This window comes from Varroa destructor, unplaced genomic scaffold, assembly GCF_002443255.2.
Source record: "Varroa destructor unplaced genomic scaffold, Vdes_3.0 BEIS01000004.1, whole genome shotgun sequence".
NCBI classification, from domain to species: Eukaryota; Metazoa; Arthropoda; class Arachnida; order Mesostigmata; family Varroidae; genus Varroa; species Varroa destructor.
Window position 1 is genome coordinate 3,627,588 of NW_019211457.1, and position 14,231 is coordinate 3,641,818.

At 45.9% G+C, this 14,231-nt stretch overlaps 1 protein-coding gene across 13 annotated transcripts in view; it reads right to left on the reverse strand.

Moving 5' to 3' along the window:
- The window catches only part of LOC111250370 (ELAV-like protein 1), a 333,939-nt gene that overhangs the window by 83,431 nt on the left and 236,277 nt on the right, over positions 1-14,231 (reverse strand). The gene's annotated exons all lie outside the window — the stretch shown is intronic.

Here is a 14,231-nt window from a genome sequence, read left to right on the forward strand (position 1 = left end):
ACGGCAGCTCTCAGCAGCACTAGCCTTTTTAAACTGGGACCTGATGGCAATAGTTTTCAGTGAAATCCCTAAATCAAACGGTGACCACGGGCGACAGCGTATGTGACGCGAAAACCCTACAAAAACTCTATCTTTATTTCCGTGGCCTTTGGAGATCAGCCTCGTTGACTTGACCCGCTGCTAGCTAAATCCACCATGAGGATTTGATGTTATAGCAATGGTCTGGCTTCGTTGACGAAACTGATGTCGAGGCACTGCCTGCTAACTGACTGAGCCGCGATAACATATTGATAGGCCTAGCTTATATTATAGGCACACCTAAAATAGATCGAGAAAAATGACACGGCCTGTTTTAGATGGCAACTAGAGGAAAAGAACATTTCCTCAAATCATTGACCAATGTATAGTCATATAATAAAACAAACGATATATACAATTTCTAGATATATAATTTATATATGAAAGAGGATATTATAAGTAATAAATGACTAAAAAATATTTTCTCCTTGATGATAAAAACTTGCAAACTGTCGGCTACTTGTTTATCTACCGACTTTTACTGTGTCTTATTCACGTTCATATGCCTTTGTGCCTTCCTGCTTCTACCCCCATAGCCAAGCGATATTAATTTTGTTATGTTACGCCTAGCAGCATTGTGTAAAGAGACGCACAAACAAGAAACTCGCATCTCGTTACAACAATGAGTCTAAATGAATACAAAATGGAGATGGATAACGACTAGCGATACAGATACGAGGCAAAATATACTAATATGCGAGTCTTTCTATTTTTCCTAGTCTTCACTCTTCTTGTCTTCCTGCTGTTCCAAATGCGCCTTATTTTAATCTGAGATTACTGCTCAAGCAGCTGCTCGTCATCAGAGCAGACCGCCCTCACCAACGTGGCCTGCAAGTCCGTTTTGCCCTTACCACGTGGTAAGGCTCTTACCACGAACCTTACTGATAGAGATGGAGCAGTAAGCAAAGACACTAATTTGTATGGCGACGGAGGCTGCGACCACCAGTAACGTCGTCTTTTTCTCGACCGCCCCCAAAAAATACAGTTCGAGTCGGCCGACATCACTGGGCGAGCCACCGTTGTCTGTGGCTCATTCTATCAATTCTACCATTGCAACGATAGCAACACGAACAAAGCAAGATGATGATCTGAGGTGAGGTGAGGGACACGCAGGAGGCACACGGGGAAAGCAGTGGCGGCGGGCGTTCCTATCCCAGCAGCAAAACGACCGCCTCAATTAAGGAACACAAAGTCGACACACACTGAACAAGCGAGTCGACAAACAATGGGCGACGGGCCTGTTCCAACTGCAATCCACCAATGACATTATTGACGCCACCATTGATGCCAGTCAGCCATTCAGCTAGCGTTAATGTCGACTACAGCTCATCCGGCAGGCCAACCAATGCCCAAGGAAGACAGTCAACAAAGAATGACAAGCAAGCCTAACACGACCTCTTCTGCTTGCCCGTCTATCTTTACATACACACTTAACAGCACCCAAATGCCTATGTTACAGGGACGCCTACACACTGTATTCGGAGCCTGCAGAAGTGTCGTTGTTGTTGCTGCTGTTAGTGTTGTTGTAATATTGCATTGTGTATAGATACGCTCTGTTACTAGTGGTCGGCACGGGAAAGGCCTGGGCCTGTCGCTGGTTTGGCTCCTCCATGTTGTTATACTTTGCTGTGTCTTTCGTTGCCTTCTCCATTCTAAGCCCAATTCAGTCCAGATCCGAATTCCTCCTGACACTTGTAGTGCTTCTTTCTCTGTAACTCGGATGCTGTAACTTGCATGCTCTGTTCTACTTCTAATGGCGGATCAATGTCAATGCTTAACGCAATTGCAGATGCAGCGATGTCGCCGCTATCAGGCGAGACAGTATGAAACCAAACGAAAGAACTGGGAGACAGTTGGCCTTTTTGCTGCTGTTTCCGACTGTCTACACCTCCCACCGATGTGTTCCTGCTCTTCTTGTCGTGGCTGTCTTCTTCATTTTTCTCAGTCTCGACCGTCGTCGATTCTGGTCTGCGTGTTTGTATGTACGCCGTGACGCCGTAATTCATGTCCGTGCGTCCGTCTGTTCGTCCGACTAAACGACATATCGCAGAACGAGGACAAGACAAGGAACTGCTGTAGAAACGAGCATCGCAGAAATGTAAAAGTGGACGCGTGACTTGGCCAGCGTGATTCGGCAGCAGACGGCCAATGCGTAAGTCTACAGGGTGGTGTTCGCTTCTGTCCAGCATCTTTGCTTGTACAGTGCTGGGTAGGCCAAGCAAAGGAGCAGGCCATGATCTAGGTCTAATTTGAGCGAGGGAGCGAGCAACGCAGGCCAACATGCTGATGAGAGCACGCCGGTGCCTTTCATGCTCCGTTGCTCACCAAGACTCATCAGGGCTCAGTTGGCAAGAAACAAAACTTTGGTATCCGAACGCCATGTGTGTATATTTCACCAGACTCTGGTATAGAGCTGCGAGAAGGCAAAGGGGTTGGGGATACTTTATACGCCACTGCATGAAAGAGAAAAAGCACAAGACCACCTACGTCGGTATTCTCTCCGCTCCCCGGGCTTTACGTATTGATAATAACACTGGTGGAGCAATAGTAGAAAGCTAGGCGTGAGCAACTTGAGTCAGCGTGAGGCAGTCGGTGAAGAGTCGTCATTGGCAAAGGCGATCCGTCATTGCGGAAATAGCAGCTGTATGTAAGAGAGAGAAACGGCAAAAATGTTGACGATCTTCTCGCCATGCTGAGTTTGAGTGAATGGGAAGAGACAGCTAAAGTGTTATGCTGACGCTTGGGGTACTCCGGCGTCGTGGTGTGGCCTGGCTTCTCCTCGTGTGGTCCGTGTCTGTTAAGTGCAACCCCAAAAAAGGCCTAGGCCATTACTAAGTAGCCTTGGACCAGTCGAGCTTCAAATGAAGCTCTCCGTAGGCGACAAACGAAGTTCCGATCGGGAACGCTTTAATAGTTGAATGATAATTGTGCTCATATTGTTGTGCGTCTCCTCAGACTGCCACTTTCAGCGAGTACATGTCAGCATTAATAGTTATTGTTTGACATGGCCGAATTGAAGGAACATATTCATCTTAAGCTTTAACTTATGTAGAATTTATCAGGCACTGATATATTTCTTTGGTACGCCTGTATACACCCCTGTGTTCATCTACGAATATGTACATATATCTTGTATCAGGTTGCCGAGCGAATCTGAAAATACAGCTGTGTACTGTATACATGGACATATCATAAGGAAAATTCAATAAACAAGCTGCTGTTGTTATTACTAAGCATATGTTGACACGTTGTTCTACTGATGGCTAGACAAATCGATAGAGTGAGACATCTGTAGCCAAAGGGCAAACGGCCCTTGGCACACGCCAACGGCGTAGAGGACAACAAGGCCCAAAATATCATTGCCGTTCACTATCTGAAACCATGAGGAAACGAGCGGCGTAGTAGGAGTTGTATGTAGACTTGCGAAAAAGGTGACCGGGGCAGATCGAAACAAAAACAGGCCAGCACAAGCAGAGCCGGTCTCTGCATCGTTGCTGCTGTTTGCCTTAATGACGGTGGCAATGCAGCTGCCTCAAGGCAATAATAGTACAGGTGAGACGCCTACCGACCAACGTCCAGGTGACCATCTGTTCGCTTCTAAGCGTTCACATGGGTCACACACGCCACCGATAAAGCACTAATTGGAAAGGCTTGACGGTCGGCACTGAGAGTTCAGTAGCCGCTCAATCAGTTTTTCTGGAGCTGTTTGCTGTCGTTGCTAACTAACATTTTTTGAATCATTCCCACCATGACATGTTGAAGTAAAAACATGAGCGGTGCTTGTGCTTTATACGCTTTGTTACCAATCGCAATGATCTGTGTTTTTTGCTTAGGCGATACCGATTGCGATGGATATGGCGGCGACTATTCGTTGATGATTCTGCTCTGATTAGGTGGATGAGCCATGCGCTTGACTCTGTAATAGAGAAATAATTTAGGTAACATATAGACATTTCGGGCCTGTAGCCTAGAATCTGAATTTTGCCGTACTTGTTTCACCTTGGCGTATGATGTGTCTGTAATGTGTGACGTATACATTTGTCCTCTTGCCTGCCTGTCGAAGCGACGCACCGTTGAGCACTAACAGTATCTCCTGGTCAATTCAAAGATCGATCACCTTGCTGCATCGATCATATCATTAGATTGGCTAACCAGTAACCAATGAATACTTTAAGGAGTCTCATTGTAATGCTAATGTAATTTTGCATTGGAAAATGCTGCTTCCTGAACGTAGCTGTAGCACTAAAGGCCATCAAGATAGCCACCATCACAACAAACAAGCCCGACGCTTGACAGTACTCCAACTAAACCTCCCACAGATGGGCAAACGTGTACTTATCGGTGAGCGCAAGGGCTGAATCTATAAAGAAATCGCCGGCAGCGCCTACTAGCCCTCCTGTCGAAGTCTCAAAATGGTAACGTAACAACCCGATTGTCTTTGTAGTGCATAATGTGAGTTTATCGCTGCGGATATACAACAGCAGGAGACTTAACCGAATGATAATACTTTAGGTTCCTTGACCTTTTAGATGGGTTAATGTAGGCTGCTTTTTTACCGTGTCTGTAGTTATAGCAACTGAGTCAAATTGAAGGGTTAGCCAAAGCCTTTTTGTTTCGCTTTACGTCGAGTTACATCTTTTCAACGTAGGTGCAATGCAATACTTTCGAATAGGACTAACCTGATGATAACTGCTACTGTCCGATTTGCTCAAAAGTTAAATATTGGCATTCTCCAAATCTACAATATAAGGCCGTTAATAGTAATCACAATAATAAACCTTTATTCTGTGCAGCGTTATAAGTTTTTGGTAGCGTCAGGGAATAAATGCGACCGGTTTTTATTATTTGACTATAAAGACATTTGGAACTTGCTCATCGGCGGGTCCGTCCCGGCATAATGAAGCCACATAAACTCAACGCTAATTGGTTTTATTCGAATGGAGTTCTCCAGTGGCTCTTCGCATTGCCGATCCGTTAGCTCTTTGTGCCCGCTCAAATAAGCGTCACGTCATTGTCGAGTACCAGCCACCAATGCCTCTGTGACAGGGGTTGCATCACTGGCTGAGTCTAAAAAGTCTTTCTGCCCCCTCCTAAGTGAATTTTGGTTATACCGTGTAAACTAATGACGGAGGCGTTGGCCAGGCCGAGCGACTTGTTCCCTGCTTTCCACAGCGAACTGGGTAGTAAAGAGCGGCACTCTGCCAGACCGCATTTTGCAATTCTTTCTTATGCAAAGCTCGAGCGAAATCCGGGCTATAGTCTAAAGGGTGCTTCGGCTCGTCGCAGTCACTCGACGCTCCGCAAAAGCCCTCATTGCCGGGCCATTCTGGGCTAGCAAATGCAGCCTTCGAAGATTCTATAGACAAATCGGAGTTGACACGTGAAATGAAGCGAAATGTCCAAACTAAATAATGTTCAGCGGCTCTTATTATATTATATGTGCCTGGCTGCACAGTCTGCGGGCCACCTTTAGGGTAATTGGTACGAATTGGCGTTAAAGGTCCAGGATAAGAAAAACTAAGCTCTTTGCTTTAACTACTATTACAACTACAAGCGCTAGCGCTAGTGGTGCTGATAAAGATAGCACGATATGGTGGTGCTTCTTTTACCATGGCCACTACTGGCTGGAGAGAGAACGGCCAAGGAAGCGCCCCCTTGGTTTTCGACGCGGCGATCGGAAGCCTCTAATGTCTTTCAAACCATAGTATGGATGACCCTTCGACTAGCAGGGTTGGTTCGATGCCATCCTTATAGCGCTATTCCGTGTTCCAATTGTTCACATGTGCTTCTTTACTTGCACATCCAGCTTAAAGCCGTGCGTTTAGCTTTGCTGTCCGTGGAAGCGGCACCTCTCCTCAAAGACTGGTTAGGACCGTGGTTCTTTCCTTTCCCACTTACCTAGGAGGATAGCTAGTCAAGACGAGGCATGCATAATAGTGGTCTTCAGCGAGAGGCGACAAGAGACGGCCGAAGACGGTCACGATAAGAAAGGAAGGCCCTTCGATTTCAACCCGACTTTCGGGCGTTTGACAGCAGTGACACTAAGAAGTGTACGATTCGAGGTCGACTAACCGGGGCAAAAACAACCTCGGTCAAGCAACCAACCTCAACATAAAATCGGAAATCAATGGTCGTCCATAATCTTTTCTCCACTGCTATAGATTTCATTCGGGTGTGGCTCGGTACTCGTTTCTAAGGAAAAAAAAGCGATGTGTATAAATAGGACAAAAAGCAGAGGCTAGAAATAACATGGTGGAGAAAAAGGCAAAACGAAAAACCTTGTGATAGGCTGGCTGCAAAAGCAGTATGCCATAGTATATTCCACTTGTGATGCGACAAAAATATTTCGTACACGTGCACATAAAGCGACATACAGGAGTGGTTAATGACTCTGCTGACTCATTTTTATCACATAGCTTCTTAGTCCTTTTTAGCCTTAGTCTTGGATCACTTAGCTGTTCTGGAGTCGGGAGGGACATAGGTCCTGAAGAGCCAGTCAAGCAGTTTGCCATTTAGTGTCTTTGTTAATAGAAGACCAACCTCATCCTTTGCCTCGTAATCCACTCTGCGGTTTCCACCTATTGCCATCATTATGGCCGTGGAAATGTATCACGATGTTTTTTCTTCGTGGTACGAACTTAGCTTCAAGACAGGCGGAAGGGGCACTGGGGAGCTGTGCTTTTTGACCCTCGTCTTCCCCTACGACATACCCAATCCTACCGGAATGTTGCCCCTGCCATATTGGATGTGACAAGCTGCGCTTCTAGTTACTGTTGCCGTTGATGCTAGCCCTTTATTAGAGTTATTGGGGTAGTACTATCTTATCTAGGTGGCAACCTGGTCTCTTCGGTTAGCCGACAACTGGGCAAGCGGCCCGTTGGCCTGTCTGGCGCTTTTTGCTTGAAAGCCTAACATAGTTCAGAACTTCTTGCTACATCAAAGTATGAAGTAACCAACCAATGACTAATAACCAGTAAAGGGGCTTCGAGAGAAGTCACAAGCCCCCCCATCAAAGGCACCGATACTCGGCCATTCCCTCTTTTGTTTCGTTTCTTCTTTTTTGGACTTTGTATGAAAGATCCGCTCAGAGGCTAAGCAACATCTGAATCACCAGCGGCAAACTGGCTCGTTGGGCGGGCAGTTGTGCTGGTAGCAGATATGTTTGCAGAAAGTCTGCACAGTATAGGTTAGATGTTGACTTCAGCTACTTCGCAAGAGATGAACACGAACAGAGGACGGTACACCAAAAAGCTGTCGCTCCAGCTATGCTGGGCGGCCATGGATTTAAGCTCATATCAGCGACCTTGCAACTCAACTCAAACATTTCTTAACTGGGCGTGTTTCTATCCGGTTTTGCGTGTTCTTCTCTTGGTTTTAAAGACAACGACTACGACACTGAGCCTTTGGAGCAGCCGGAGTACCGTACCGTCAGGAGAGAGCTGCCATCACTGCTGAGACTACGGGAACAGGAAAGCTGAGCCGCGGCCACCACGGATAGGGTTCGATCAAGGATCGATTTCGCAATCCGTGATTGCCCCTCTTTTTGTTGTGACCTCTAACACATTCGGAAAGCAGAACAACATCATGGACCTGGTCTCAATGCGGCGGGCCAGAAAAAAATCGAGAAATCTTGGGGCATTTCCAATTAAGGAAGGACAAGAACACTTAGATAAATGTATACACCAAATATAAATAATTTTGTATTGCCAACAGATCAACATAACATGTTGTGGGCTACGCAATGTGTCTACGAAGACATGTTTATTAGCAACATTTAATGTTACTGATATACAATGAATTAGTTGGGTTGTGTTATCAATATGAAACTACAAACAAACAACTTGCTGCTTAAATTTGGGGAAGGCACGCTTAAAAAGTACCCAATAAACATCAGTGATTATGGGCATAGTAGAAGTCCACGTGTTGTCCACAGGTCGTGCTATAGATATAGCGCGCTGTGGGTAAAACACAGGAGAAATTGGGAGAATTTAATAATGAGGGTATACACCGAATTCAGGACAGGAACGTAGGAGGAGTTAAGGGAAGGAGGTGTTCACGCCAAATGCTCGTTAAGGGACCGTGCGTTACCCCAGAACGTAAACTGATGAACAACTTTGACTTTTCAAATCAACCACATACAGTTTCCCTCGGCAAATCAAACAGGCGCATTAGCGTGGCTGATTAGTGCCGTACAAAGAATAGCGAAAAACGTGTGGCCACTTGAAACTGTACAGTTCGAAAAATGCGTTTGAAAGAGAGCAGGTCTGTGCTGTAGAAACATTTGCAAGTTCTCTGCATTTGCCGTTGGCTGGTGAATAATAAAGTTCGAAGCCAGACGTTCAAACCTGTGATGGTTTTACTTTTTTTTTTTTATTTTGGAATGCTTTACTTTACTAGTCCTTTTGTTAACTATTACTACTGCTGCTGGATAGAGGCGTTCCCTTGTACAAGAGTAAATAGACGTGGGGTATACCTAGAGGTTATTTCTTTCGTAATGTCATAGGAAAACTACCAGTACTTCTCTAAGAAGAAACCTCATTCTCACGCAATAACAATAACCGAGTAAGCAGGATCATGACACACACGTATATTTTTTTCGTTTAGCTAGTTTCGTCTACAAATGCTTGTAAGGTCTAGCGGCGGGGAAGATTCTCCAGGGATTACGTCAACTCCGCTAGAAATCTGCAAGCTTCTAGCAAACCCAGTGTCTCTAGCTCCGAACTCTGATACTTAGGTCCGATAGCTAAGCTTCCCCGTAGATGAAAAGCTAGTGGCCCACTCAGTTTGACAGCAAGCAACCACTCATTTGACTAGCGAGATCTGGTTCTCCCGAGAGACTACAAAGACCTGTAGTCGATATATGCTGCGCCGCATTCCAGGTCCAGGGGTCGTCAAGTCATTACGGAAGCAGCACTGCTTGTTCGAGAGGCCAAGGGCTCGCTCGAAGTAGCTTTGTGCTCATAGCCTACTAGCTTACTTCGACTTTTGACGTGCTTTGCTAGATGCCTAGCGCTTACATCAGCATCTTACTGATGGGTGTTGCGAACCTCTAAGGCAAAAAAGGCGGAAAGACACACACGCGACGTGCTTCATGAGGTTGTACGAAAGCAAAAGCAGCCTCAAAGGCTTCTCCTGAGGTTCCGGGATCTAAAGCAATGGCCGTGCTCTTTCAGGCGGGAGACTTCCGCGGACGTCGCCCAGCAGGGATATGGTTGGTCAGAGGGACTAAAAAGTGAAAAAAGACGGGATTAGCAGGCTTTCCTGCGCCCATTTCTTTTGTACCTGAGCCTCTGATTTCCACAACCTCCAACTGCTTCTTTTTAGTTTTTCGCAGTCTCTAGTCTTCTGAAAACTCTCTACACCAGGAGTCCGGCAGAAAGTTACTGTCACAGCTATCGTAATTTTCAATTGAACCCGCTTTGGCGACCCTTTAAATTTTGCAAGTAGATAATCATGATTGCAGAACCATCGATAGTGGCTTTGCCGGACGAACAAAGACAAAAATACAAAATAAAAATCGAAACTCAACCTTCAACTAAAATTATTCCATAAGAAGGCAAATTGTCCAATATAATTTGTCCATAATAGTACATGTTTATCTGATAAAATGCTGATAAGCGTAGAAGAAGCAATGAAAAGCTTATCGTACATTCGTGCTCTAGAAAGTGTCTACCCACCTCCTTTCTCGTCGAGATGCGACGCTGCCTATTTGAAGAAATAAGAATCACTCCAACTTTGATGCTCATTTGGAGCATTGTCGCTGTTATTTTAAAACTTACCCTCCCCACAATATGGCGCAATCTACGACGACATTTTCCCTGCTTCTTTAACAGCACTTTCTAGCCACAAGCGGCAAATGCCTCGCTCTTCGAACTCGCTTGTTACGCGGTATCGAAACGCAGTTTACTACTGTCGTACATTCCACATTTCTAAGGGATTCTCCCCCAGTGGCCACCAGCCGGATTCAAGCCTAACAGTGGCTGCACGAGGAGCCATAAGGCTATTAACAAGCCTAGAGGAGCGACAGGATTCATAATTTAGCCTGTATGAAATAGAAGCTTATACTGATGCCCCGCACATGCTGGTGACACGACAGAAAAAAAGAGGTGCATTGATTTTCCGGACTTGACTTGTCCTCCTTGTGCAGTGTCGTTTTGATTACAGTCACTCTACTAAAAGCTAACACAAGTCATGTGCACGCTCACCCTGCTGCGGCTTGAAGATCGACTCACATGCAGCCCCTCGCGACGCAGCGGTTACACCAAGACACGCTGGGCCTGTGTATGATAGTCATCTGGAGTGGTAAACGCAACAGCACAACGAGAGGAAACGTGCTGTCGTGATCGGGTGCGACGTTCTTGCGGCAATTTTTCACTGCTACAGCTATTACAACAGTTTCGGTTACAAGTGTAGACGAAACGTTGCAGTGACAACTAACACGATTTGGTAGCACCAGTGAAAACGATTGTTGAAAACAATAGTCAAACAACAACCCCGCACAAGGGTATGGCCATCAATGCGACAGAGTTGCGTCAACAGCGCGTCATTTGCAATATGGCGAACTATATAAAGGTACCTGCTGAGCCCATTAAGCCCGGTGTCGTCTGACAAGAAGCTTACTTTGCAAACATGGAAACAATACAAGATCTACGTTCGTTTTCCCCGCTACGCGTCAATACTATCATCTCTACAAATTATTTACTTTGCTTGAATCGTTGGGTCAACGCATTTAACGAGCTTGAGAGAAATTCTTACTAAACACCGAAGTATATCATTATTGCCTCCACAACAGTAGACGCTTCACAGCGCTCTATAAGAGCTCTGTCTATAAAAATATATAAAAGAATGCGATGAGGTGCACTAAACGAGGCTAGACTTGTCATTATTTGATTCTCATGTTCCGTCGTTCGCTAAGCTGAATTTTGTTCGAATCATTGCGTTTTTGCCGTCAGTGTATAAATGTGTTTAAGCTGTTCCAATTGTCGCAGCAGTACCATGAATGAAGAGCCAAGGGCTAGGCATTAACCTTAATGATGACCCTAATGGGTGATAATGGCGACGCTTCCAGTAATAATGCCAGTGATCTTCACTCTTATCCTGGTGGTAGGACCAAGGCGAAGAGAAAGTCTAGGGGTGGGGAGTGCGAAACCCGAAATTCCCCTTGCAGGACAGTTATTGTTATAATAGGAGCACGAAACAGAGCAACTGGAAGAGAGGCTGAGAAAGTGAATTACTGAAGGATCATCGCTGCTGGTCTTCTCTCTACTATTGGCCTTTGCTGAGAAAATAGAACAGAAGAAAAGACGGAAACCTTCTTTTGCTCGTTATATACACGTCGGTGATAATTGTGCGCTTATCTGGAATGGAGAAACGGGATATAGAACACTAACCTAGTGAGATCGCTGCGGAACCAACGGCTAGAATAAGCTAAGGCTAGAGCAATTGCCGGGGGAGGCAGAAAGGCAAGGCGACTACACGACGAATGCAATGATACGGCAAGCCAACTCACCTTTTCGTGGCCCGTCCTAGCCAATAAAAGCAAGGAATGAATGCAAGGGGTGCGAAGAGTATCTGGTGAAGCTACACTAGTAGAAAGACACTTCAAACCGTCATTTACTGTATCTCTCTCTTCGCCCTTCACCCTGTAGCCTCCTGGTCCGCCAAATGTTCCTTGCGTTTCTGCAAGTCGCTGATAGCACCAGCAATTCCGCAGCTGTAATTCCGTCGCACCACTGACGCTCAACCGGTACGCCAATCTCACAAAGGAATGCTTGGACTAAAGTTTATGGACCACGAGGAAGCATCGCCCGAACCGCTCTTATGAGTGTCATAGCTACCGAAGTCACGCTATTGCTTTGCTGGCCAAAAGACTAGATGGCAGGCCAGAAGGATTGACCAAATCCTGCTGTCTGCTGTCAAGGCAGAAATCACGGGGCATCTATCGTGTTGCTCTTTGTAAACCACCCTTATGATCTCAGCCTCCTTCAATTCTCAGACAGGCCGTGCTTTGCTACATTTTGCTGGCGTTGCTTAACGATTTCCTTCTGTTTTCTATTACACGTTGACTCTCCTTCTATACCTCTAATTCCTGTTGCTACTGTGCATAGCGGTTTTCTTCAGCTTTCCCCCTGCACAGTCTCCTCTAAACCTCAGTTTGGTGTACGCTGTTTTCCTCCACTATATACCATGACGTGGAAATCAAGAACCGGTTGGAAGGTCACACCTCTCAGCGTCCACCGTTGCCACCGCTCGGCATACCTTGTTTTTCGTTTTTTTCATATCACTTCTAGCTTCCTTAAACTTTCTTGGTTGGGTTAAGAAATCACACAACAAGAAGTAGCGCGATTATTTGGAGCAGAGACGACGGTTTGAAGGCGAAAACAGCACCATAGCACTTTTCTGTATCCCTGTCCAAAAGTCCCCCCTTGGCCCTGCGCCTTATCTCAAACAGAAAGAAGGCCAGGAAAACGGTTCCACCTTAGCCTATCCACACCGGCCCACTCCGCTACCGAACAGTGTCGGGCGACTACCTCCACTGATGTTAAATTGCCCGGAACGGTGGACAACCAACACAGCGACTTCTGCAAAGTCAACATCCCCAGTAATCGGCCGTCGACCTATGCGATATAACGGTACATTGTCCATGGCGTAGTTGGGTCGTGTACCGTCTTATAGGGGTCGGTGTATACAATGCCAATCGTCTACCACAGCCTGCCTTCGTATCCACAGGGCTGCTGACCAAGTCATGGCGCATCGACGGTTCGTTACCTGGTACTGGCATTTGCTGGGCTATCGCCTGGCGGACGCAACACCAGCACAGAAAAGAGGAAAAGCAGAAACGGGCATCAAGCTAAGGAACTACGATGAATCCGCCTCTTGTTGCCACCTGCCCGACACGAGTTCGCCTCGCCCAAATTCGGTGCGGTGCACTCAACGATAGGAAATGAACAGTATAAACTAAAGCAACATACAGATGGAACTGAATGCGTAAAGATAGAGTCCAGCTTCGATTGACGAAACGAACGAGGAGACTTTAAACGGTGTATATCGGTGACACTTGCTAAGCGAAAGATGTACCGTGCGTCGTCACCGCGCAGGAAAGGAAACAGTGTATAGAAGACATAGGATAGGGTTTGCTTCCGTCGACATTATCTTCAACCGAAAGCTCGAGCAATGATGGAACAGTACACGCCACTGAACACACCGGAGAAGTCTTTGTGGAAGAGATACGACGAGAAAAATGCTGCTGGTGCTCGACGGTTATCGTCCTGAGCACATAAAGGCTCAAGAGCAGTTTGAGCTAAGTGTACGCTCCCACGCGAAAACCAACAAAAAAAAACGTGCTGTCTCTGTGTCTACGGAAGGGGATAACGGAAGTTACGTTCGCCTTCTGCCTCTTTGTCGTACTCCTGTTTATGCAAGGACATTATGGGTAGCTTCTTTATATATACTTTTTACAATATTTTCCAACAGCAAAAGTAGCAGAGAGTTTTCACCACTAGTATCTTTACGTGTTTACGTTCATTGTTGTTGCGAAACTGACCGTCAATCAACGGCTGGGGATGGGGTAGCTAGTTCCATGCTGCCCAATTTGACTAGTGCTAGAAATTAAGCTCTTTCAATTTCGTCCTCTTTCCCTCAAAGTATGCTCTTTTCCTTCGACTCCCGCACAACGCCCAATGTGTCCCTTCCTTATAACCCAAAGAAAGTAAAGTTAGTTTTATCTTTTTCTAATGCCAGTGCATCAGCCTTCACTAGTGGAGTGCTCGATACGACATCAGCGTTACCTTACGAGGGCACCATCATTCTCTACATAACTTCTTGACACTGCCAGAAACGAACGAATGTCGGTTTCCAACATCGAGTTTTATCGTTACTCATAATAAACATTTAGAAGCAAGTCAAGTTTGCGATACTCCGCTGGAGCCAGAGGCGCAAGGCAGTACTCAGCCACGCACGCTCATAGCCCACCTGCATAGCATAGACATATATCACCTTTGAGCGAAAGAATTCAACATTCCAAACGGTACTCATAAGTCATAAGATCTCGTGTGGAAGGTCTATATCTACATGGCTACCTTCAGAACTAAACCTAAATGTAGATCTTAGAAATATAACCCCGTTACAACTATTTCTATTGTTCGTGCGTAAAA